The sequence below is a fragment of the Euwallacea fornicatus genome, chromosome 21, assembly GCF_040115645.1.
Source record: "Euwallacea fornicatus isolate EFF26 chromosome 21, ASM4011564v1, whole genome shotgun sequence".
In the NCBI taxonomy this organism is placed as follows: domain Eukaryota; kingdom Metazoa; phylum Arthropoda; class Insecta; order Coleoptera; family Curculionidae; genus Euwallacea; species Euwallacea fornicatus.
The window spans coordinates 3,143,359-3,168,597 of record NC_089561.1 but is presented as its reverse complement, the minus strand read 5'-3'; the positions used below and the strand labels follow the sequence as shown (position 1 = coordinate 3,168,597).

Below are 25,239 nucleotides of genomic sequence, written 5' to 3'. Positions count from 1 at the left end.
GAAAGCGTAAGTGTCAAAAAAGAGTTATCCTGTCCATCGACTTGGCTTTTTAAGGGCCGAGGGGTCGATTTCACATTGCAATAAATTGAAATACGATTCGGCAGTTAGATTTCCTTCAATAAAAATTGGACCTATCATTTTACTCCCGAGAAGTTGAGCTCTTGAGGATACTGCTTATGGCCCTCTCGATACACACGAGGATCCTCACTGTCCCAATATCTACAATTATGTGTCTTTACAAAGTCGTTCGTGAAAAAAGTAGGTTCATCGCCGAAACAAATATTCTTCATTAAATTCGGTTCAGTTTCAATGTCGCAGTCTTCAGTGGCAAATTGAATTTTTCGATCGAAACCGTCTTCTCGGAGCTCTTGTAGAATTCTCATTTTCTAAGGGAAGAACTTGTTTAGTTTTAGAAGTTTATGAACGGAGCCATATGAAATATTTGCCGACCGAACCACTTTTGAGGTTGAAGCGGTGGGATTAATACCGAAACGGCCCAAAATCTCAATCTGTGCAGCTTCGTTAAGAACCCTGGGTTGCTTATGTACACAGTTGCAGATGAAACCAGCTGTTCGGAATTGCTTCACAAGATCCAGCACATAGCGGTGTGGCTTACATTTTTCTCAGGACGCCTTTCATTAAAAACCCGGGCTGCCCCACGGGCAACCCCATTTTCAGCACCATGTGCAGAAATAATTTCTATTCTTTCTCCTAGGACATGCACCATTATCAATATCTCGCTTTCACTGCAGCTCACAGGTGAGTAGGTAGATGACAAATTAAATTTAATTTTGTCTAAGCAGGAAAACATTTCGCGGCGTAACACGAAAGTTGACAAATACTAAGATACGATAATCAACAAATGAAAAGGACCATTTTGAACATGCAAGAATGTTCGAAAATCTATTTTTGACTCTTTAGGACAGCGGATCGACCGATTCTAGTTTTCTAAGCGGTAATGAACCGGGGTCTATAGGACCTTTAAAATGATGTGCTACAAGCTGGGGCTGCCATTTGAAAAAATTCAAGGGTGGGGCTGGAGGCAAGGGAGCGAAACCTGAAGTACAACGCACACTCGCTTTACGCGCCCCTCTCGATATCGTAAGTTGACGTGTTTTTTGGCCGAAACTGCACTTTGCTGCAGAAAATATCGGCGATGGGAAGTTTTAAAATGACGGCACTGTATACTGTCGCACATCTTCGTCCCCTGGAAAAACTAAAACATTAAAATTTCAGGCAGCAATTTTGCAAATTTGGTCTCGTACAAACAGATTAATTAATCATTGAAAAACTGGCCGGCAAAATGCAGATGTGGATCAATTCAACGTGTTTTGCCAAATTACAGAAAGAGTTTTGCGCAGGAAATTTTTCGGCGTGCCGGTGGCGGAAGCAAAAACGGGGTTTAATTTTAAAATCAGTCCAAAGTCTCATCTTATCTAGTTTAACCCGCGAGGGAGGTTAACGGGTTTTATAAACTGGCTTTATTTCGCAACCCTTATTATTAACCTCCCATGCAAAGCTCCCCGGTTTTGTAATGCAAGTTACATTGTTTCGAATTTAATAAGCGACAGTTCCTGGAGGCAACAACGTAAGGGAAATTAGGCTTTGTTTCCGATCGCGCAGCTGATACTGCAAAAAAAAAATTATAAAAAAATAAAAAAAAATAAAATAAAAACATATTTTGGCACAACAGTACGAAATGCAACACATGGACGGCAAATAAGCTTTGCCATTATCGGAGATATTTTTAATAATACCGAAACAAAAAGGCATAAATTTTAGTGTGAATGCATTTTATTCCATTGCGGCGCATCTGCTGAAGCTGAAAGCGAACCTACGACGAAATATGATGTGGCGACCACTGAAACTAAATTAAACTTTAAATTAGAAAATACAATCGCATTGTATCGGATTCGGTGTTGTTAATACCGGGCCGAGATTCGACACAAGAAAAGTCATTTCCTTTCTTCGAATATTGTAAACAGAGTTTGGCGCAAAATTCAATTTGGGGCTGTTGCATGTTTTGTATCGGTAACTGGGGAAATATGGACAGCCACATTTTATAACGTACGAGCGAGCTCGTTCGATGTCAGATAATAAAAGTGCAATCTCGCTGAATCACCGATAATTTCAATTAAACATTTTATGGCTATTTCAGCGTCCAGCAGCATCGAACGCAGCGATGTGGTTCAAAAGTCTTTGCACCGGTCGAAACTTGTCCAGACTTGACTTGCACCGACCCGGCAGGTATTGCGTCAAATCATTTCGCATCAAATCATGTTGCAGGAAATCACGCTATTTCGTTCGGATATTCCCCGGTCGAGCTGCAAATGGCTAAAATATACGTCTTTGGATAGCCTCAGCTGAAAGCCAAGATAATTGTTTCAATCCCTGTATACCGAATTTACATTTAAAAGAATTTTCAAATCACGAAAATTAGCATTTAGGCGAGCCAGTTCCGCGGAAAGTAAATGACGTATTACATCTTTGCTTAGAATTTATACCGCCCCATGCGGCACAGGCTTTAGGATCCGGACTTTGAGCGCAGGAATGGTTAGAAAAAATCGTCTCAAGAGTATTCGTAAAAATATAGATCCAACATTTTTTGTACTTAAATAGCAAGAGGAAAAATGATTTTTTCAATGTACAGGGTGTTGGCAAGGTAGTACAAGATACTGAATACGGGATTAGAGGACGTCATTTTGAACTGATCTGACCAAACGTATCCACGTATATGTAGCATCGCAACTTGATGTGATATCAATTTCCAATGCTAGAGTAGATATATGGTGGTGGTTATATCTACGAAAGGAATCACAGTTCAAGAAATAAAAGCTATAAGTGTGCGTTCACTAACCAAAATACAGGAACAAAGGAAGGAAGGACCGAGGCTTGCCTCATCTCGGTTCGTGTTTTTGGGACTGCCCGGGTCCGCCTCTTACTTTTACCAACTAACGTAACTACTACCTGGGTCTCTCACCCCCGCTTGGTCACATCTGGGCACCAGATACCCAAAGGATCATTGTTTGATTGTTGATCATTATTTGACTCCAATTGTCTTATTCACAATATCTTCAACGATGGAGACGTGTCGTTGTAAAATGAAGAGAACCGATGCATCAATTCAAGAAAGCGCCGATGATCAACTAAATTACGGTTTGGTTTTACAACCCTACACATATTCCAAATATCACAGGTTTCCTGATAATTAAGTTTTAAATATTTCTCAATTTGATCGTTTTTTTTCTACATTTGTCGAGGTGGAGAAGAACAACAAAATCCTTTTATCACGAAATTTTGTTTCGCATGAATGGATTGTTTAAATTAAATTTAAACCATAAAATCTAAAGTGGCTTTGCTACTTACCCAGAACCTCCTAAACGTGATTTTACTAATTTGTAATACAGCAAAGAGTCAATTCAAACGTGGATTTTATTTAAAAGTTTTGATGTATGTTTTTCCTAATTTCTTCAAAATTTCCTTAGGTAGCGGTCTTTCGGTTCTAATGAAAAGTTCCTTAAGACATATTTCAAAAATTAGAGCGACTAATCGGGAAACTTTTAAGTATGCACCAAGCGCATTCGCCAAAACTTAAGCTTTCCATTTATTATCTAAGGTCGATATCCAGATATTCGAGGTTTTTGGATTTTTATACTTTTTAATGCGATGTGCATATTCGAATGTTATCGCCGGTATATGAACAGGAGATTCAAAACAGACACCATTTAATCGCTAAAATTGATCAAGCTGCCCAACGAGTTAAACGAGAAATGCGATTCGATATCACGACAACAGCAATGATGAATAGAGCACGTAGATGTATTCAGAACGGTGGTTATCATTTTGAACATAATAACTAAACTAATAATAATTTGTTCATCATTATTTGTCATTTTTTGTTGTTGTTTGAAAATCAACCAAGGAATCCCCTAATACTTCTTTTTTTTACATTAAAAAACCAAATATTATTTCATAGTATTAAATATTATTTGGATTCGGGTTTTGAGAGTCAACGAGTAAACATTGTGAGAATCTCTGGTGTTGTTATTTGCTTGAATTCCTGCAGTGATAAGAAAATACGAGTGGTGTTTCTTTTCTTTTCTTTTCTTTTCCAATACTTAAATACTGCTAATATAAATGAATATTATTTCCAAAAAATAATACTCGATCTTTAGTTGTAATATCTAAACACTTGGAGGCTGTTTTTGACTACAAGAGCAGCCAAATAATTAAACCAATTGAAAAAATGAATCCAACTGAGCAAAACTCAAACAACAAGAATGTGACGTACTCAGCAGTTACCAAATCAACGCCAAGGCAAACCTTTCTCAGGAATGAACAAGCAATAGTATTGCATGCGGAACCAACCCTCAAGCTGTTTGATTATGTGAGCACTATAGGGAATCTGGTTGAGCCTAAAAATATTATATTTGCTTCAAGAATACCTAACAATAGAATTTGCATATATCTAAAAGGTGAGGAAACCGTAGCTAAACTCACACAAACTCAGCTAACGGTGATAATTGAGAGAATCCAACATAGCATTAGAAGACTAGTTTCTCCAACCAAAAGAATTATTGTTTCTAACATCAGTCCATTCATCCCACATGATGCTAAGGATTTTCAACTACGGACATCTGAGTTATTGTACTTTGAGGGAGTAGATTATAGAATATTTTTATCTACTGATAAAATGGAATGCTTTTTATGTAAAAAAGCAGGTCATATTGAGAGCAAGTGCTCAAATTCACAAATCACAGTTGATAGCAACGAGAACACTAACTTAAAAGAGGTGTTAGGCGCTCAGAAGGAAATACAAGAGACAGCAACGATAGCACAGCAAAAGAGGCAACATTCTAGCATCTTATCAAGCCTAGATTCGGAAGAAAATGACATTGGGTAACGGAATTTAATGCCACCACCTACAACCAAAAAACAGCCAAAAAAGAAAAGAAAAATCCTCCCAGCGGTCACCTGTGCGCCCTTTTCGGACAATAGCAAAGGTGTAATAAAGGAATGTTATGAATCAGCTGTCAATGACTTCATCCTACCTTTTGACACTTTTATAGCGTTCTTGGAAGACACGTTTAACAATGAGGATCCATATAGCGAAGCCTGTAAATTCACAACCAATGTCAAACAATTACTTGACGATATATATTCCATTTATCCACTTCTCCAGGAGAGATCTATTAAAAACAGGTTCACACGACTGCATAGAAAATTGAAAGCGGCCATAAACATTGAGGAAACATCGATTGAGAGTATTGCATCCACCTCAGACGAGGGGGATACTATGTCGGACAGTTCTCAACAGTCGAATATCTCAGCACAATAACAACCATAACCAACATCTTCAAGATTATACAGCGGAACTGCGATGGATTCTATCCACGCCTTGTCAATCTACAACTGATTGCGCAACATCTGCCAACTATTGTCTGTCTACAGGAAACAAATTTTAATGAAACTCATAAAAAAATCCCTCAAACATTATTAGGGATATCACTATTGGCGACCAGATCGTGCTCGAGCCAGTGGAGGAGTTTCAATGTTCATCTCGAATGAAAATTTTTCGGAACATTTCCCAATAAACTCCGAACTGAAATTGATAGCAGTCAATGTATGGTGTCCTAATAAGATTACAATATGTAATGTCTACATCCACCTAAATTATCCACTCATGGAGGCTGAAATAAGTGGAATCATCGGTCAATTGCCAAAACCGTTTGTTCTTCTCCGAGATTTCGATGAGCACAGCCCATTATGGGGATCGGTCCACACATCAGGAAGGGGGGAAAATTATTGAGAACATTATAAATGTCCTTAACATACACCTCTTAAATTCAGGGCAATCCACACACCTTAACATCTCCTCGGGTACACTCAGCGCGATAAACTTAAACTTTACGGATCTAAATACAGCATCTCAACTAAATTGGCAATCTCTGGACAATCTATATGACAGTGATCACTTTCCTATTCCGATTTCTAATAATACGACATCCGAACCATATATAATTGAGATGTGGGACCTATCAAAAGCAAAATGGGACAAATATTCGACCGAAACAAGAATGCAAAGTACATAAACCCAGCTCTCGGAAGCCGTTCAAACTGCAACAAATCAACTAACAAATATAATATTTTCCGGAGCAATTAAACACATTGGCAAAAGGAGGGTGGACCTCTCTGGCAGGAGTGTTCCATGGTAGAATGACCTCTGCAGTACATCTACTAAGGATTGTAAAAAAGCGTTAAACAGATACCGGCGTACAAGAACCTTGGAAGACCTCATTAATTTCAAGAGGCTAAGATCCCGAGCTAGGCGTATAATAAGGGAAAGCAAAAAACGATCTTGGAAGGACTATGTTGACTCCATAGTGCCTGATACGCCGCCAGCGGAAGTGCGGACGAAGATCAAACGCATTCGAGGTCAAGCTATCAACCACAAAATAAATTCTATTAAGCACAATAATCAAACCATCACGGATGACCAATCCATTGCGGACCTATTGGCGTGCTATTTTCAACCGAAATCAACAAACCAATCTCCACCACAAGACATATTCATATCACAACCTAATCATCTCCGATCTTCAGACAGCTTGGATCTACCGTATTCAATGGAAGAACTCATCTCTGCCCTAAACAGTTGCAAAAACACAGTAGCAGGCTCCGATAATGTTCCATTCATACTGCTGAAAAAAGTTTCATTGGAGTACCTTGGGAAATTGTTGATGCTTTATAATAAAATCTGGACATGTCAACTATTCTCCGCCTCGTGGAGACAATCCATCATTCTGTCATTCAAGAAAAATAATATCTTTCCTCCAAATGAAAAAGACTTTCGGCCAATATCGTTAACCTGTATAATGTGCAAGTTAATGGAGAAGATGGTCAACAAGAAACTAGCATGGTATCTTGAATGTAACAAGGTAATTAATCAGAATCAAGCTGGTTTTCGCCCTCATCGCAGCACAGTAGCTAATCTAGTTCTTTTGCAATCAGAAATAGCTAACTCCATGATGGTTAATAGAGAAATTATTGCTGCTTTTCTGGATATAGAAGCAGCTTTTGACACTGTCTGGAAACCATTGATCTACAATAAACTTGAAAGGTGTTATATAACCGGAAATATGCTGTCTTACGTTAAACATTTTTTAAGTGAAAGAACTGCCAGAGTTTTGGTTAATGGTAAAATGTCACAAGAGGCCTTTTTAAGAGAAGGTGTCCCGCAAGGAGCGGTTCTCAGTCCCACATTATTTAACTTAGCCATAACGGACATTTGCAAGTGTATACCACCACCAGTTAGGCACTCACTATTTGCTGATGATCTAGTGGTGTACTGTTCGGGTATCAATACTGAGTCGACTAGCAAGCTAGTCCAGAATGTAGTGAATAACCTGGAAGTTTGGTCAACCAAAACTGGGTTTAAATTTTCCACGGCAAAAAGATACAATATGTACTGAAAATTACTTTGAATTCAGGCGTTCTGCAGGTGATTCCAGATCATCTGTTCCTTGGGCTGATTTTTGATACTAAGATGAACTGGAAAAAACCCATCCTTTATATCAAGACTAATTGCATGCAGCGGATGAGTATACTAAAAACTTTAGCACATCAACATTGGGGCTCTAATGAGCAAATGCTCCTGAGGTTATATAGGACGCTTATAAGAAGCAAACTGGATTATGGTTCTTTTGTATACTCAACGGCGTGTGAGACATACTTGAAATTCCTGAACCCGATACAAAACACAGCACTTAGAATTTCTTTGGAAATATGCCGATCCAGTCCACTGGAGTCGCTTGCCTATAAAGCGCATGAACCACCATTAAATCTGAGAAAGGAAAAACTTCTCGTGAATCACTTTGTGCACACTATGTCCTATCCAGGAAATTCTGCAGCAGCAATATTTAAAAATCAGCTCAGACCGGAGGAAACATGGAAACGACCCTACTCCGTGCCTCAAATATTGCACAAACTGTTAAAGAATACTAATTGTCTAAATATCGAAGGAGTAAATATGGTTGAAACACCACCCATGGATGGAGGAACAGCCGGTAACGCAGGAGACACGGAGGTAAGATGAGGAAGTAAAGGCGGTGGAAATCAGAACCCATTTTGCTAGAATCTTGGATGAGAGATGGCAGAATATATGAACCCTTTCAAATACCAAACTGTCACGCATAGAGCCACTGATATGTATGGCAAAAGCCCTAGGGCTATGCAGGAGAAGTAATATAGTGATACGAAGATTGCGTATTGGGCACACAAGAATAACTCATGATTACCTCATGAATAGAGAAGCGTCACCGCAATGTGTCTACTGTAACAGCCGCATTACTGCACAGCATCTTTTAGTAGATTGCCCACAGTATTCGAATAATGGAGTAATACATGGGATAGACGGTGATATCCAGGACATCCTCAGGATAGACTCCATAGCAGAACAGGAAAAACTCATACAGTATATAAAAGCAATTGGACTCTATAGTGATATGTAGCAAATAGGTGTTTGATATTTAATTTAATGCTGTGATCCTTAGTGCCAATGGCCAGTAGTAGTCGAGGCACTTAAATAAAAATAAAAATATATATATTATTTAATGCGAATGTGCAAACCATATTAAAAATGATAAATATCTAAAAACCTCGAATATATGGAAATCTATCTTCAGGTAATAAATGACTAGTTTCATTTTTGGCGAATGCGCTTGGCGGGTACTTAAAACTATTAAGATTAATAGCTTTTATTTTTGAAATATTTCTTAAGAAACTTTCCATAAGAACCGAAAGACCATTGCCTAAGGAAGGTTTTAGGAAATTTGAATAAACATACACATAAGTTCTGGATAAGTAAGGAAGCCCCTTTAGATTTTATGGCTTAAATAATTTAAACAGTCCATTCGTACATAATAAAAAAAGTTTACTGCATTTTTGTGTTGAAAAGGCTTGTTCTTCTGCATTTCAATAATTGGAGAGAAGCACGGTCAAATTAAAAATATTAAAAACTTAATTATCAGGAAAACTGTGGTACTTCGTATATATGTGTGTTTGGTTAAATTACTTTAGAATGACCTCCTCTAATACCCTATTCAGCATCCTGCACTACCTACCAAACACCCTGAATAACCGTTAAGAGCGTTATCCCCATAATTGTTGGCCAACAGCACTTATGGTAATTTTTTACTTTTGTTAATGAATATACCTTTCATTTTAATTATGTTGTATAATTACTCATCATTATAAATACGCCGTATCCAACCGACCTACTCGATATAGTTTATAACTACATATTATTTATTCTGTATTGTTTAGTCCCTTCATGACAACATTTTGTGTATCAAATTTGGTTTAAGATTCTTTGGTATTGTGAAAATGATACAAATGCAGGCATTGTTTTAATAACATAGTAAGCCTCACCAAAAAAAAAATATATATATATATAGGGTGCCCCGGAATAAGGAGGTCAACGCTGAACCACATATCTTTTAGTCAAAAATATATCAATTCATGGTGATATACTTACACAGAGCATTTCAATTTCTACCCTCACCAGTGGGATCTCCAAACCTACAGGAGATACGAAGAAGTTTAAATGGGGACAAAATTGCGTAATTCAACGCTTCATCAAATGTCGAAAAAAAACTAAAAATTAGAGCTTTTGTTTTTATTTTTTTAAGAGTTATTTGACACAAAAAACATCTACAACCAGAAGCACACTTTCATTGGCTTTTTTTTTCAGCTAGACGATGACGCTTTCAGATTTGCCATCCGACTATTTTTCTATCGAAAAATCCAATGACGCCCCCTAAGAGAAAATAAAGTGAATGATGGTTGCCAAAAAACAAAACGTCGGAGGGCAAACCTGAAAACGTCATCATGTAGCTGAGAAAAAGTGCTTGTGATTTTAGGCTTCCTTGTGAAACAACGATAAAGAGATAAAAGAAAAATATCTGATTTTCGTTTTTTTTTTTAAATATATTTTCAGAAATATTCGGAAAATTTACATTTTGAAAACAGCATTTGGTTAAGCGCTAAATTACGCATTTTTGCCTCCATTCAAGGTAGTTTCCGGGATCTCACTGGTGAGACTCAATTTTGAAGCGCCCTCTATACGAAGTTGTCTCCTTCTGGAGATACAGCCTCTCAAGGTCTCACTTGTAGGTTGTTTCCTAGATATTGAAACAAAAATTTACTTTTTTTTTCTTCTAATTGAGGGTCTGATAAAAATTTAATGAGAGATAATACAAGTTGCATAACAGACGGGGAATTTCATTAAAAAAAAACAACCACCTTCATGAGCGAATAAAAAAGTTCTGGTGTATTTAGGATACCCCGGATGATTTTAGAATAATAATCCCCGTCGAATGTGCCTCGAGAAGCAAAAAGATTATAAACCAAGTTTCGTTGCAATCCATGTATGTGGCTGTTTTCCACCTATCTGCAAAATTTAAAAAGTAATGAGACTTCAAAGGGCTATATCCCCAAAAGTAGACAATTTCATGTGTAAGTATTTCACCATAAATCGATATATTTTTGACCAAGGAATATGCGGCTAAGCGTTGACCCCCCTCATTCTGAGACACCCTGTATATTACATTATTATATTTCATTTTAGTTTTCCGTGCATTTTTGATGATTTATTTGCTTAACAAGGGAAAAATGCTACATTCACAATCACGGTGAATTTCGAAACCGAGTTGAATACAAGGCGTGCATTGAACGGGCCAGGTCATTAAATTTGTATTTTCGCAGTGTAAAAGACATAACTTTTTCGCCGATGGCCGCTGATTAAATTTTGATCAATTTTTTTTTTTAGGCTTCAATTGTAAAATAAAAACTGCAGCAAAGCAATAAAATGCGATCACGAGTCATGAAATTCAGCTTTAACGACCAGCGACGATAATTAACATTTGATTACATGTCACCGGAGGCCGAAATTATAACAATTACAAGTATCTCTGTTCTTTATTACCTCAATATTTGTTAACTGATGTGCAATAGAAAGAAGCGATATTCTCTTGATTGCCCCGTATTTTCAGGGATGAAGAGTTTTCTGTTAATGAAAAGTTGTAAAGTTTTTTTTACAAATTTGGAAATATATCTACACGGGTCAAACCAGTTCGAGTGGAGATAGGGATGGCGCAAGTGGGAGAAGGACTGCATAAGGTTTAGTATGGCTGAGACAAGGACCAACGAAGTGGGTGGCGATGGTGGCGACTGATGTGGGCGGAGTCGTACCGATCGACCGTTGCATTAGGAATTTTATAGGCATCAGTAAATTCCATTAAAATGATACATAAGTATGTCCATTTATGTACGTTTTAATTTTTTATCGTTACTGTTTGTTCCGATAGTTTCCATAGTATATGTAGACGTCCAAATCGATACTAATCTAAACATCGAAGTGCAGAGGTCGGCCGGACTGATTCCGTCCATTTGTTTGTTGGTCTTTGTCGCAGGCATACAAAGCCACATTCGGTCCTTCTCCCACTTGTACAATTTCCACGTTTCCACTCGAGTTGATTTTTCCTAGGTTTGCTAAAATAAAAAAAAGGTAGAATTTTCAGAAAAAAAAATAATTTTCAGGTTATCAAGAAGCCGAAGCTTCGATATTATTAAATGTCTAAAAAAGCTTTTCCAAGGAATTCTGGAATGTCTAAAATTCCTGTGAATTTCTGAAAGAGTCGGGACTTGCCACAGGTTTTATAAGTTTCATGGAAATAGTTGAATTTTCTATGGATTATCGAGGATTTCGAGGAATGAAAGCGTCTGATACTACTTTTAAGGATTTCCGACGAGTTGCTTGAAAAAGAAACTTTGGTTGAAATCTTTCAACTTTCTGAGTATTTCAAGTGTCTTGATAGGCTCGTTTTCGATAGAACTTCGTCATGATCCATGAGCTTCCGGGGTTCTAAATAGTTAGATCTCAGCTCTATCCGGACCCAAACTGAACTTCTTTAACGATTTTCTTCTAAAATTTTAAGCCACCTGATATTCGCTCGATCAGTCTTTTCGCGTGCTGCTTAAGCTTGTGTCTACCTCTAAAATTCCCTAGCAATTCCTCTTCCATCTTTATTTGTAAGTCTGTTTTAGTTTCCATAGGGAATCTGAACTTGGCAGTTTCATTTATACCTAACTTCGTAAAGATAGATTTTACTATTGAATTTATCCTTTCTATCTAGGGCGTGCTTGCGCGAGCCAATCTAGAGGTAATCAGATGCTGATTAATTTAATTCTCGTTCGAGTAATCCTTAAATTTCTGCTTTATAAATGTACATCCTCGATCGGATATTACAGTTCTAGGCTTTCCAAAAAATGTTCTGCTATATCCTTAGCTCGCCAATAACTTCTTTCACAGTGATCGATTTCGTTTATAGGGTAAGGCCCGAAAAACTTTGTCTGTGCCAAAAACCCCCTTAGTTCCCACTGTTCTTCCTTGAATGCACTGGACGCAATTTGATTTGGCGTATTTTGACATGATCCAATTAAAGTTTGGAATGAATTATTCAAGCTTGATGAGCTCCTCTGGTTTGGTAAATTCGAAGTGTCCATCTTTTAGAACTTTATTCTTATTCCTTACAGGGCTTAAGGATTCATCAAACAGCGTAGTGTATAAATCTTTTCTTCGTGAGAAATAATCATCGTGAACTAGTTCTTCCAAAAAACTCCACAATCACAATATTCACTTTATTCAACATCATCAAATAGTAGCGACTAGAAACTTCAACATTTTTCAATTTTTTGCCGAGTCTATGTAACACTATATAATCCAACATTTCCAGTAGCAGACCCCATCTGGGAATTCTTGTGCTGATGTCTTATTTTCTCATCATGTACTGGAAAGCTAAGCGATGCGTTACTATTTTAAAGGGATTGCCCAGCAAAGCTTTTTCATCATTTTTAGGATGGTCGGACCTTCTAGCTCGCATCCCTTCCAACGTCCCTGCTTCTCGGACTGATAGTAAGCAACTAGATAAATTTAATAAATAATAAAATTAATCGAATCTAATGCTGCCACCAATGAGTTTAGCTTATTACATCTAAGGCATTTTCTTCAACCTTTCTTGATTTTACGGCAATCCAATTTGCGCTTCTTCTATCTGCTGAGAGACTATCCTTATCTCGCACATCATTGAAAACTTTGAATCCCTTAAATTATTCGAGTCTCGTGGCCCCACAGAGTATGGTCCCGTCAGATTTTTCAGGCTGCACTCGACCCATGCTGAATTAGCACCTAATTTTCAACGTGCCCTCTTGAAGCAAGTTCCTGGATTTCCAAATAAACCCCAAAAAATCACTACACAAAATCTTCTTTAACAACCGACTTTCCTGTGAAATAAACTTCCAAATGTCGGCGTTGATGCGAATCGATTCGACCTCCTGAATTTTTATTTGGAACGTACTTAAACGGTTTTCTGTCCATTTAATTCCTGCAAAACACAGGAAATACGGACAATTTCCTTTTTACGTTTGCAAAGTTAATTGACTCGATGTTACGAAAGAAATCTCTTAAAATAAGAACTCGACAATAAAAAGTAATTAATTGATAAATAACGGTCGGGCTTGAGCATTTCCTCATTAGTTAAGTACAATTTGAATTGATGGTATCTGGAAATAAGACCTATCGATTCTAAACAAGGCCGGGTAATTTATGGTGGTCACCGGTAAACTCGCAATTACGGCCAGGAACGTAAATTAGAAACTCGAAATGTACGGCATCGATTATTTCAAAATATAGGGTATTAATCCGAATGAAAGTAGCTCGGGTAAATTTACTCATTCCTTTTCCATACAATAATAATTATAACTTACGTCGCCCATTACCGCTTAAACTGCCACTTAAATATTTCATTTGGCCTTCTATAGGAAATGCAAAAGGAAATCCGCCTTTCCAATGGATATCCACTTCCAGGCAAATAAAATTTCCATTGCGATATAAAGTTTTAGCTCCAGCTTCCCTTCAAGGAATTAAGTAGTTCAAAGAGATAGCCAAACTAGGTTTTGTATTGCTAGAGAAAAGCCCGTTTCATCTTAAAGTCACCTTCTCTGCTTTTGAAACTTGATATTTCCTTCACCCGCTTAGCTGAAGGGAAGCAAGCTTTTACCGTCTTTCACGATTTTGTGCAGGTTGTAGAACCTGTAGGCAACAGATAAGTATTTTGAAATGCTATGCTGAATTGAGGAAAAGAGATGCCAATAACGCAGCACTTGAAAACAAAGAAGATCTATCGAGGTCGTGGTTGTCAGAATGAGAAAACTGTTCTGTCCGCTCTTCCACGCATCAAAGTCACACTTTGGGGAATCTAAAAAGACGGAAGGGCCCCTCTTTATTCCCTCATCGAAAGGAGAATTTCCTCACTAGTGCAGAAAAGTGCAACTCTCCGCACTAGTGCGGAAACGTAAGTCTTCGTACGTACGAACGGAAAAAAATGAATTGAAAGTTAATTTCGGAGGTCCACCTCCATGCTTTAGTTAAATTCTAAGTAGCAACTCGCTCTTATGTGTTTAAATTGACCTTACAAACTGACAGTCTAAGCGTATCTTACCTAAGCTTGAAATTCACTGAAAACCATTTACATTTGTGAAGAAGGAAATCGAGAAGAAATTCAGTAATGCCTGTTTTAAAGAGTAATTTTGAGGAACTATTCAATACGTCAATCCCATCTGAATAGGGATTAAATTTTATCTGATTGAAGAAACCTTAAAGTCTAAGCAAATTTAAATTAGAAATTAATCTCTTTTCACACGAAATCTGAAAAGTACATTTTACAGGAATATTTGCTGCCCAGATATATTTTTGAAATACATATATATATTTTTTTTTTCTTTTTAATTAGGTTTAGAGCCGTTTTCAATATTATTTAATGAATAAATTTGTCAATATCGACCCAATATGTCGAAAAGAAGAGGATATCGTCATACTCCCTCCCGTGTGTCCAGACCATTAAGTATCCACATGCTTTAATTTTTTCCAGATTTTGATGTCTGGAACACTTAAGATTGGGCCTCATGGCTACACATTCATCCTGCTAAGAAAGTTGTTGCGCTTAAAAAAATGCTTAAAGTGCTTAAAGGCATTTTTGACCTCACAAGTATTTGTTGGATATACGCAGGCGCTGGATAACGCAAACACGTAATAACGAAAATATCGCGTTAAACGCAAAAAGACAGAAATCGACTGGATGACGAGCAGTATATTCCTGAAATGGGACCAAAAGCGCTTTATCCCTAAGGCATAATAATGAATTTGTAATCACAAATGTTTTACATATTAATCATTTGAAAATTATTTAATTCTTATGTAAAACATTTGCTAAAAACTGAAGCTTCCAATAAAAGCATCGTTACTATTAGATAATACACCAGGTCATCCTGCAGAGCACCAAACGGGGAGCGAGGATGGGTCAGTTATCATGTACACAGTGTTCGGATTTGGAGTATTTTGACAGGAAAATCCCATTCCTCAGGTGGATTGGGAAATCTAGCATGTATTTCGAGAGCTCGATTCATGAGAAAATGTTAATTGCGATAACCATATTTCGATGTTTTTACAGTCCGCGGCGCTTGAGGGCGATTTGCAAATTTTGGCAATTTTCAAAATTCCTCATAACCTTTTGGTTTAGGATAATATTGAAGTAAAACACAAACTTCTTAAGACAGTATACAAAAACACACATACACATATGTATGATATTCAAAAAATGTGTTGATTCCGTGACATACAGGGGGTTTTCTAAAAAAAGTCTATAAATCATCACCAATAAAGTGTTTTTATTTTTCAAGATACGAGAAAATTCGACTAAAAGAAGTTGTTTCGAATTGCAATCTTACATCTCCATCCCAAATTTTAGAAATATAAAAATATTTTCCAGAAAAAAAAATACTTTGGAGACAAAGGGATTGCTCCAGTGGACGAATTAAGTGGCCGCCGAGATCCCCAGACCTTTCAATATTAGACTTAATTTTATGGGGCCGACTCAAACAATCGATTTATGTTGAACCAGTTCCTAATGATGCAGCAATGTTGCAGTAAAGAATTAGAAATGTTATAAACTCGTTAACGGTGGAACACATTCGAAACAATTTTAAGGAATTCAGACGCAGGATCCAAAGATAGGCGGAAATGGGTGGTAGCCGCATCGATTAAATAATTATTACAAATTGGTAAATCTATTGCCAATTAGTTTGTGTATAAATGTGATGTGTTAAATTTGATATTTATTATTTGTTATAATATTTACGCGGTGTTTGTTAGATGATTCAACATAAAATATTTTTTTCGGACGATAATTTTATAGTGCTCAATTTTGGCGCGGAGATGCACGATTGCATTTTAAACAGCTTTTTTAGTCGATTTTGTTTTGCGTCTTGAAAAATGAAGACACTCAATTGTTGATGATTTATACAAGTTTGTTTATAGAGCGCCCTGTATAACAGGGAATCGATTAACTTTTTTGTATACCATACTTTTACAACAAGCAAAACTATGGTGTATTTATAGTAACTACGGTCAACCCTCAAAAGTCATTCGAAAAATTCAAAAACTTTTGGTCCATTTGTCCCTTTGTTACACCTGTCCTGAGACACATTGTGTATGTATTAAACGTCTCTTCAATAAAGCATTTATTATTTAAATGATGTTCGCTAATGTGAACCGCACTGGGTTTGTCTTAGTCGACATTATCGAGCATGTACTGTAATTGCAACTCCCACATAAATCGTCCTACTGGTACATAATAAATAACTTCCGGTACAGCGAAATCTTGTATTTTTTATAAATTGGAAAAATTGACTCGATTTAACAAGTCGCGAGGAGTGTACTCGAACCTCTTAAGAAATCAATGAAAGAATTTTAATAAGAAATTCCTGACACTCGATTATTCAAAAAGGGGAAAATTGGGTCAAGCAAATATCCATTTCTGTACTACAGAAAGCTACAGGGCCCCTGTAATGTTTTCGCAGGAATTAAGAAGCCGGGAAGGAAATAAAAAGGGCAAAAATGCCGGGCGTCATTTCACGTAGTTCGCCTCGCGTCCAAATCGCTTATTTTCCCTCAAGTGTCGAATACGGAACAAACAGACATTGATTTTCCTTTCCAGGATTTCCTCTGAGATCTCGAATTCTCCATTTCTCTTATTTTGCGAGGGGTGTACGGATACCTTTTTCCTGCAAAAAATGCTACAAAAACTGACTTTATCCATAGACACCAATTACATTGGTTGGCTAGGGGCTGAAGTATCGCATAATAAATGAAAATAACAACAAATGTCTGGGAGTGCATCAAATTCAAGTAAAAGATGTACGTAATTTTGCAAATTATCAACATGTGTCAGCTACACCAACAAAACTCACAGTAGAGTAGTCACGAGAGCTGAAATGAAATATTACTGTCAGCACACCAAGTTTCTCTCCATCAACTCAAATTAGGTGGATTTCGAGATGAATGTTGGAGCACCACGTTGTGTAATGAGAAAATTTGTTAGGTTGGATAAGATGCATTAGTTTTTTAGATAAAAAATGTTTTGTTTCTGATGTTGTGATTAAAGGGGGAAACATCATATTTTTGATCATCAGCTAGTAGCAATTGTAAGTATCTAGAGGTAAGCATTAAAGGATAACGAGTAGTATGTAATTATTATAAATCGCTACATGTCGCAACTATACAAATATCCAGAATTTATTACTGCAAAACAACATAATCCCGGATTCACTCCCAGCTTCCGAGTTACTGTTCTCGTGGCATAAGGTGGAATATGATTAATGATGACGCTCAATCACCTTCCACAAAAAATCACTCTAACTGAAAAAAGGATTTAGAGCTCAAACCATTCTCCAAAACATCCGGTAAGGGCACACTAATACAGTTTTATGATTCTATAAAGAACATTGTTGAAAGTTTCGTTCTTTCGCAACTCTCCCTAAAGAGCTCAAATTCAACTAAACTGTCAGGATTTACACTTCTCTTCTTCACTCTTAATCAACTCGGGAAAAACCCAATCATGATTTTTAGTCATTAACGATATTCCGGAGTATGAAAAAATTCATTAGGTTGAATCAAAATCAATAGGGACAAAGTTTGAATTTCAACTCTTGCTGCTCGTGCTTCAGGGCTTCAATTCAAATGAAAACTCAGGGTTTTCGATATTCTATGTAAACTCAGGTAATAGAATTGCAATACAGCCGAGCGATTGAAAATGTTTAACTAACGCAAAGAACGTGACTTAGAGCGAATCAAAATCTATAAAAAATATTGTTGGTAATTTCGGTTTGTTGCTATAGAAAACCCCAATTCGCATAGGACTGCAGGATTTCTGCTTCCCGTTGTTCTCAGTTAAATGGGAAAAAGCAACATTGTGACCCTTAACTATTCACCATACTCCCGGGTAAGAGAAAGTTGATTAAGTTAATGTAAATCAATAGAGGCAAAGTTTGAAGTTCGACTTCTGCAGCCCAGGCTTTAGAGTTCGGATTCAAGTGGAAACTCACGGTTTGCAATAGGCACTATTCCCCTACGAACTCATTTCTATGATTCAAAATTATTCATTAATGTAGCAGAAATGGTAAAAGCGATTTAAAAATGTATGAAGGACATGGTTTGAAGTTTAGGAGATTCGAGCTAATTCCCTTTAGTGCCCCCAGTGAAACTAATATTTCAGGATTTGTACTTCAAACAATTTCGAGCCGACTGGGGAAAGACAAAATTATAATTTTTAATTATTCAGAATACTCCAGAGTAGGCAAAAACCATTTAAGTCAGACGACGATTTATGAGGCAAAATTTGAAGTATTCTGCAGCTGCAGCTTGGAAGCCTCAAGTTGAGTGACTATCTACAGCTCAAATTATTCTCAATAAACTGGAGAAAAGTCACAATCGTTCAGCTTAATCTATCAAAGTGATGCAAGCTTCAAGTGAAACAAAAAAAATAAATAAGATGTGAAGTCTCGCCTTTTGTCTGTCAGTCGAAAGCCTCAATTGAAAGCAACATTTGCGAAATTTCGCTTAAACTATATTTAGTAGATAGATATGAAGCATAGACACAATGCTTTAAGCTTAAGCCTTTAAATGAAAGAACTGCGCGGACCAAGCCGGAACATTCGACTGCGGGTACCATTTGTAAAACTGGACTAAAGTAAGAATCTCATGGTTTATTACTGAAACCCTCAACGAGAAGGGACAATGCCACAAATATTTCAGTTAGTTAATTAAAATTTTCTAGCGTGTAGGAGAACAGGACACAACTCAAGCAAAATCCATAGAGAATAAAGTTTGAAATTTTGGCCCTTTGCAGTTCTCTCTAGAATGTTTCTATCGAAGCATAAATTTCAAGCTTTATTGCTCAGGCTAATCTGAATGAGCTGGGAAGAAATCGCAATTACACGGCCTGACAAATTGAGCCTTCGATATGATGGTTCGGGCAAAGCGACGTGAAATAGGAACTCATTTAAATTTTTAACTTTTCCCTCAATCGAACTGAAAGTGCTCCCGTCTGCGTGTCTTTACTGCCAAGTAATCATAGTTGAAATATCAAAGCAACAGCAACCTGGAACACCTGTGAAGCAGCAAAGAGTACATACGGCAGACGCTCGATAATGGAAACACGCGATGATGAAAATATTACGTTAATGTCAACGTAAAATTCGTAATATGGAAAAAATTCGCGCACATTTTGAAATTCTAAAATTCCTGTTGATTGTGGCTGTTCGAAAACCGCTTGGACGATTAACAGTATCTTGCTGAAATGGAACCACCTTACAGTACGCACACACGAAACTACAGACCAATCACGCTGCTCTCGGTGCTGAGAAAAATATTTGAACACGTTATTAAAGATAGACCTCAACTACTGATTGGGAAACGTGTTCCGAAGTATCAATTTGGATTCAAACCAGAACACTCCACTATTCACCCACTCTTTGTCCTCACGAATAACATTCAAACAATCCGTCTCAACGGAGGAAAATCAACATGATTATATATAGACATCAATGGGCCTTTTGACAGTGTCTGGCACAGAAATCTCTCATACAAACTCTATCAATTACAAACACCAAAGTATTTAATACTCCCTAATTAAAGACTTACTCGAAAGCAGACAACTGGAGATACGTGTTGACAACACTCTTTTCTTTCCTTTTTCGCCCGAACAAGAACTCCCGCAGGGCTCGCCATTCTCACCTTTCTTATACAATATATATTGCCACGACATATACAACCACAACTTACTGGACAGAAACCAAGTGGACAGGACGTCATACATATTACAATACGCTGACGACACGGCATTTATTGTACAGGACAAAAACACAAAAGAGGCCGCCTCGAGACTACACACACTAGCAAATGAGACAATTACATGGTTCTGCATATGGAGAGTAACGCTAAATTTCTTCAAAAACCAACTGCTGCTTAGAAACCACCAAATCAAAGCTGACTCACTAACTGTAACTACTGACGGACACAACAGATCCTAAAAATCTAATCAAATGTTTCGGGATGACCATTGACAAAAAAATAAAATTTAATCGACACATAAAAAATTACAGAACGGAAATTACCAAAGGAGTTAAACACTTCCGTAAGTTAACTGACAAAAATAAAGGGATCAGCGCTAAAACGGCAACAAAGATTTACAAATCCGTTTGTAAACCTCCACTAGATTGATTCTCGGAGCAAACGCAACAAGAAAAACCAAACAATTTGTACAAACAACAGAACAATTTGCACTGAGAATGATAACGAAAATAAGACACCCTGATAACTCGCTAGACAACCCACTTAAGAAACTAATATATGAACGCACATACATGACAAAGAATTATGAAGAGGCTAGAACAACTCCAGAACAAACGGGAGAAGAATAAAGAGAATTGGACCATACTGAATTCTTTATGTTTAAGCAGACAGACAAGACAATCTAAGTTCCTCCTCCCCTCTACCACACTTGTAGAATGTTTCCAAGAATTGTGATTTTTATTTTTCTTTCTTCTTTTTTTCACACTTATTATCTGAATTATTGTTAATTTTGAACTGTAAAAAACATGTAAAATATTAGATCACGGGTAGGAACGAGGTGGATGGTCCTTTCTATATTTAATATGGAATAAAGATGGATGTATACTTTTTTCCACCACTGTATATACAGTGGTGGAAAAAAGTATGGAATATTTTGCTGTTTTTCGTCTTACTTGGTTTCAATTCACTGCAGGTCTTCACAACTTATTGTTTATTTCACAAATATGGCTAAAAACCAATGTTTCGCCCCTCAATTTAGGGCAAGAGTTGTAGAACTCTATCAAAGTGGTCGTACTCAAAGTGAAGCGGCAAGAACTTTAAAAATCAGTCAGGGTGCCGTTTCGAAAATAATTAATAAATATCGAACTCAGGGAGACGTTCAAAATCGTAGGAAGTCAGGTCGTCCTAAAAAAACTACCCCGATGATCGATAAAGCAATCGAACGCATCTCTATGAAAGATCCCCGAAAAACCTCAAGGCGAATTACTGAAGAAATCACCTCGCAATTTAATTTGGAATTAACAAGTAGAACTGTGAGAAATCGCCTAATAGATGTAGGACTTCTTGGTAGAGTTGCAATTAAAAAACCATTGAAACCGTTGAACCATTCAAAGAAGAACAGATTATCACGTTTAAAATTTGCAGAGTCCCATTTATCGTGGACTCAAGAGAAATGGAACACTGCATCCTTTGGAGTGACGAGAGTGAGTTTAATTTGTTCGGTTCTGATGGTAGAGCATACGTATGACGTCCAGTCGGTCAAAGGTACAATGTAAAGTACCAAACGCCTACTGTCAAACATGGTGGTGGGAGCGTAATGGTTTGGGGATGTTTTACGCGATGCAAAATTGGGCCTGTAGTTCCTGTAGAGGGCAAAATGGATCGTTATCAATATCGACAAATCTTGGAGGATAATATGTTGACTTTTGCCGAAGAAGAAATGCCACTTCGTTGGATCTTTCAACAAGATAACGATCCCAAGCATACTTCTAAAGTTGTAAAGGAGTGGTTTTTGAGTCATCACGTAGTCCTACTGGATTGGCCCTCTCAGTTCTCTGACCTCAATCCAATTGAGCATCTGTGGGAAATATTAGACAGGCGAATTAGATCAAAACCTCTTAGCAATAAAGTCGAACTTCTTCAAACCATCCAGGAGGAGTGGCACCAAATTCCTGTGGGGACGTTGCAGAATCTTGTAGATTCTATACCAGCACGTTATCAGGCAGTAATCGATGCAAAATGTTTTGCCACAAAATATTAATTTTGTAACTTTTTCGATTTTTGTTTAGAAACAAAACGAAAATATTCCATACTTTTTTCCAAGCAATTTTCATTCTTGCCCTATAAAAAATATAATACTTATTCAATTGCAACAATTTTTATTGTTAATTTATCTGTGAATGTTAAATATATTTCAGGCATACTTGAATTAAATGATATGCAACCCTAGCAATAATAAATAGCAATATAATAAATATTCCATATTTTTTTCCACCACTGTATATATACATATGGAACCACTTCAAGTACCAACAAATAATATCATTTGCACTTTTAATAATAAAAAAATGATCTCCAAAACGCAGCTGGCACATTACTGTAAATTTCCTTCGTGAAATAAAAAAGACAACACCCTGTAAAAATGGTTGTATTTAAAAAAAAATTTATATGCATATTTGTGTATGGGAGCACAAAAACGATTAAATTTTCAGTCATATTTATCAGTGTATTTTACGAGTTATCAGAAATTTTAGTTTTTTTTTACTTTAATAATTGTAATAAAATGTCAACGATATGATTGCAAAATATCATTTATTGGTGTATGGTGTGCTTAGAAAGTGATTTTAGATTAAGCAAATATGGCTAAACGCAGATAACAGCGAAATTTTAGTCAATTCAGCGACATTGAGAGAGGTCGAATGGTGGGCCTACGAGATCTGGATCGCTCATTTAGGAAAATTTCCACTAAATTGAACCACAGTGTAAATATTATAGTAAGAAATGGTCAGGCATGGTTCCAAGAAGAGCAAACAGGCAAAAGAAGAAGTACTGGACAATCCCGAAGAACTACGGAACACCAAGATGGCCGCCTCCGAATTATAGCCTTAAGAGATAAGTTTCCCTCATCGAGGACGCTGGCGGATCAGTGGTTTGCTGGCCCATTGAAATTCGAACCGTTTATTGCCGGATAAGAAGTTATGGACCGATTTTCTGCTGTCCCCATCTTGTGTTATCCCTCACCTTAAATCAATGTCAAAACCAACTGCAGTAGTGCAGAGAACGGATACATTGAAAATTGGAGTGGGATAAAGTAGTGTTTAGTGACGAATCCAGATTCTGTTTGGACAAAGTTGATGATCGGGCAAGACTAAGAAGGAAACGGGGTAAAACGCGGGATCTTCAATTTACAATACAGACATGTCCATCAGACTATTGGGTAACGGTTTGGGGTGCTATTACATATGGTAGCAAGTCCCCTTTACTTTTCATCAGAGGCAGTATGACAGCCCAACTATACATCCAACAAGTCCTGAAATCTCATCTCGTGCCTAATCTGGAAACTTATCTCAATTCAGTTTTCCAGAAACACGATGCATGTCGTAGCTAGTGTGACTATGGACTTTTTTCAACAAAATGCAATCAATTTGTTATGTTGGCCACCTTGAATTCCAGATCTCTCACCGTTTGAACATGTCCGGAGTATTGCAGGTAGAAGGTTGCATAATTTACCCCATCCGTACAAACCCTAGCGGCGCTATGTCATGCTGTCCGGTTAATCTGGAATGAGATCCCCAAGAGACATCAATCAATCCATTAAATTCATGCTTAGAAGCGAACGGAAATCTATAAGACACCGCTGAAGACCGACAAATTATGATTTTTTTATTTTTTGCAATTAAATTTGTAAAATTTTTTAATGAAATGTTTGTTTCAGCCTAAGGAACATGCGTACCTAAAACTATTTCAGTAAAACTATTTTTACGGGGTGTTCTCTTTTCTGTGTCATGCAACATAGATTTGTTTTATTTTTCGTACGGGGTAAATCATAAGAATTTCGAAAAAGTGTTTTATGGAATGGACACTTGAAGCTTCGTTGCTGGACTTGTGTTTTAATTCTAAACAATTTTTCGTGACGCATTTTTTCCTTTGAAATTAAAAATAAGAGTGCTTCGCTCATGAGTCTCTTTCATAATTTTCGAATCTTCGCCATACGAAACCAGGCATACAAATTTTCTAAACTTCGTTTTGCCCTTGCAGGGGAGCACAGACTTTTACCAAGAATGAAGTCTTTTGATAAATTAAAATTTACAAAATCCCAAATAGGGCGTACTTTCTGCTGGTCACTCTATGTATTAAGCGTTTTTTTATGAATCAGTTATTACTCAAATCGCATTCGCTAAAGTAAGCATAGCGTAAATGCGAACCGCACGTTGTTTTTTCATGAACATAAAGGGTTCCGTACACCGCCATTCTCATATCCACTATTAAGTTATATTATTAATTCCTCCCCCCGTTTTCCTGCCAATTAAATGGGTTTCCTTCGTACCTTTTGATACATCTGCAGTGCATGCAGCTACTTAAAAAAAAAGCATTTACCTGGGGGAAAGCAAATATACGAGCTGGCTTACTCAAAAGGGCCATTAAAATCCTACATACACATCGCAGCCCTGAATAATGACCATTTGAGTTAAATGACGCACGAAACTGTGTCAGTGAAACAATGAGAGTATTAAACGGTCGGTAGCCACAGAAGGCGAATGTGGCTGCAATAATTTGTGACTTGTTCTGGATGCCTTTTTGCCTTCCGCGCTGTTGAAAGTTTATCCTGCTCAAGTTTCAAAGTTATTGTCCTCCCAGGATGCTCTGCGGCTAATGGGGGTTTAAGCGTCCGATAAAGTTAAATACGTGCTCAGGTCTCTAATCCAGGTCAACTCCACACTTCATTTAATTAAAGGCGATATTGCTACTCAAGATCGCTTTTTCGCTAACACCGTTTTTCCTTTATTTAACCGAGAAAAGGGACTGGAGAGACTCTCAAAAGGTGTAGTGGAAGGAAATGCCATTCTGGACTCATGCCCGAACAGCGACATTCTCAACACCATATGAAAAAAATTTAAGGATTGTAAGCTCCGAGCTTGATTGCCCAGTGATCATATCATTATTGGGATGAAATGTGATTCACTAACCTGTCTAGGGCCTATAGATTGGGATTT

The 25,239-nt window shown here is 37.2% G+C and overlaps 1 protein-coding gene across 5 annotated transcripts in view; it reads right to left on the bottom strand.

Annotated features, from left to right (window-relative positions):
* The window catches only part of Ten-a (tenascin accessory), a 340,802-nt gene that overhangs the window by 237,687 nt on the left and 77,876 nt on the right, over positions 1-25,239 (bottom strand). The gene's annotated exons all lie outside the window — the stretch shown is intronic.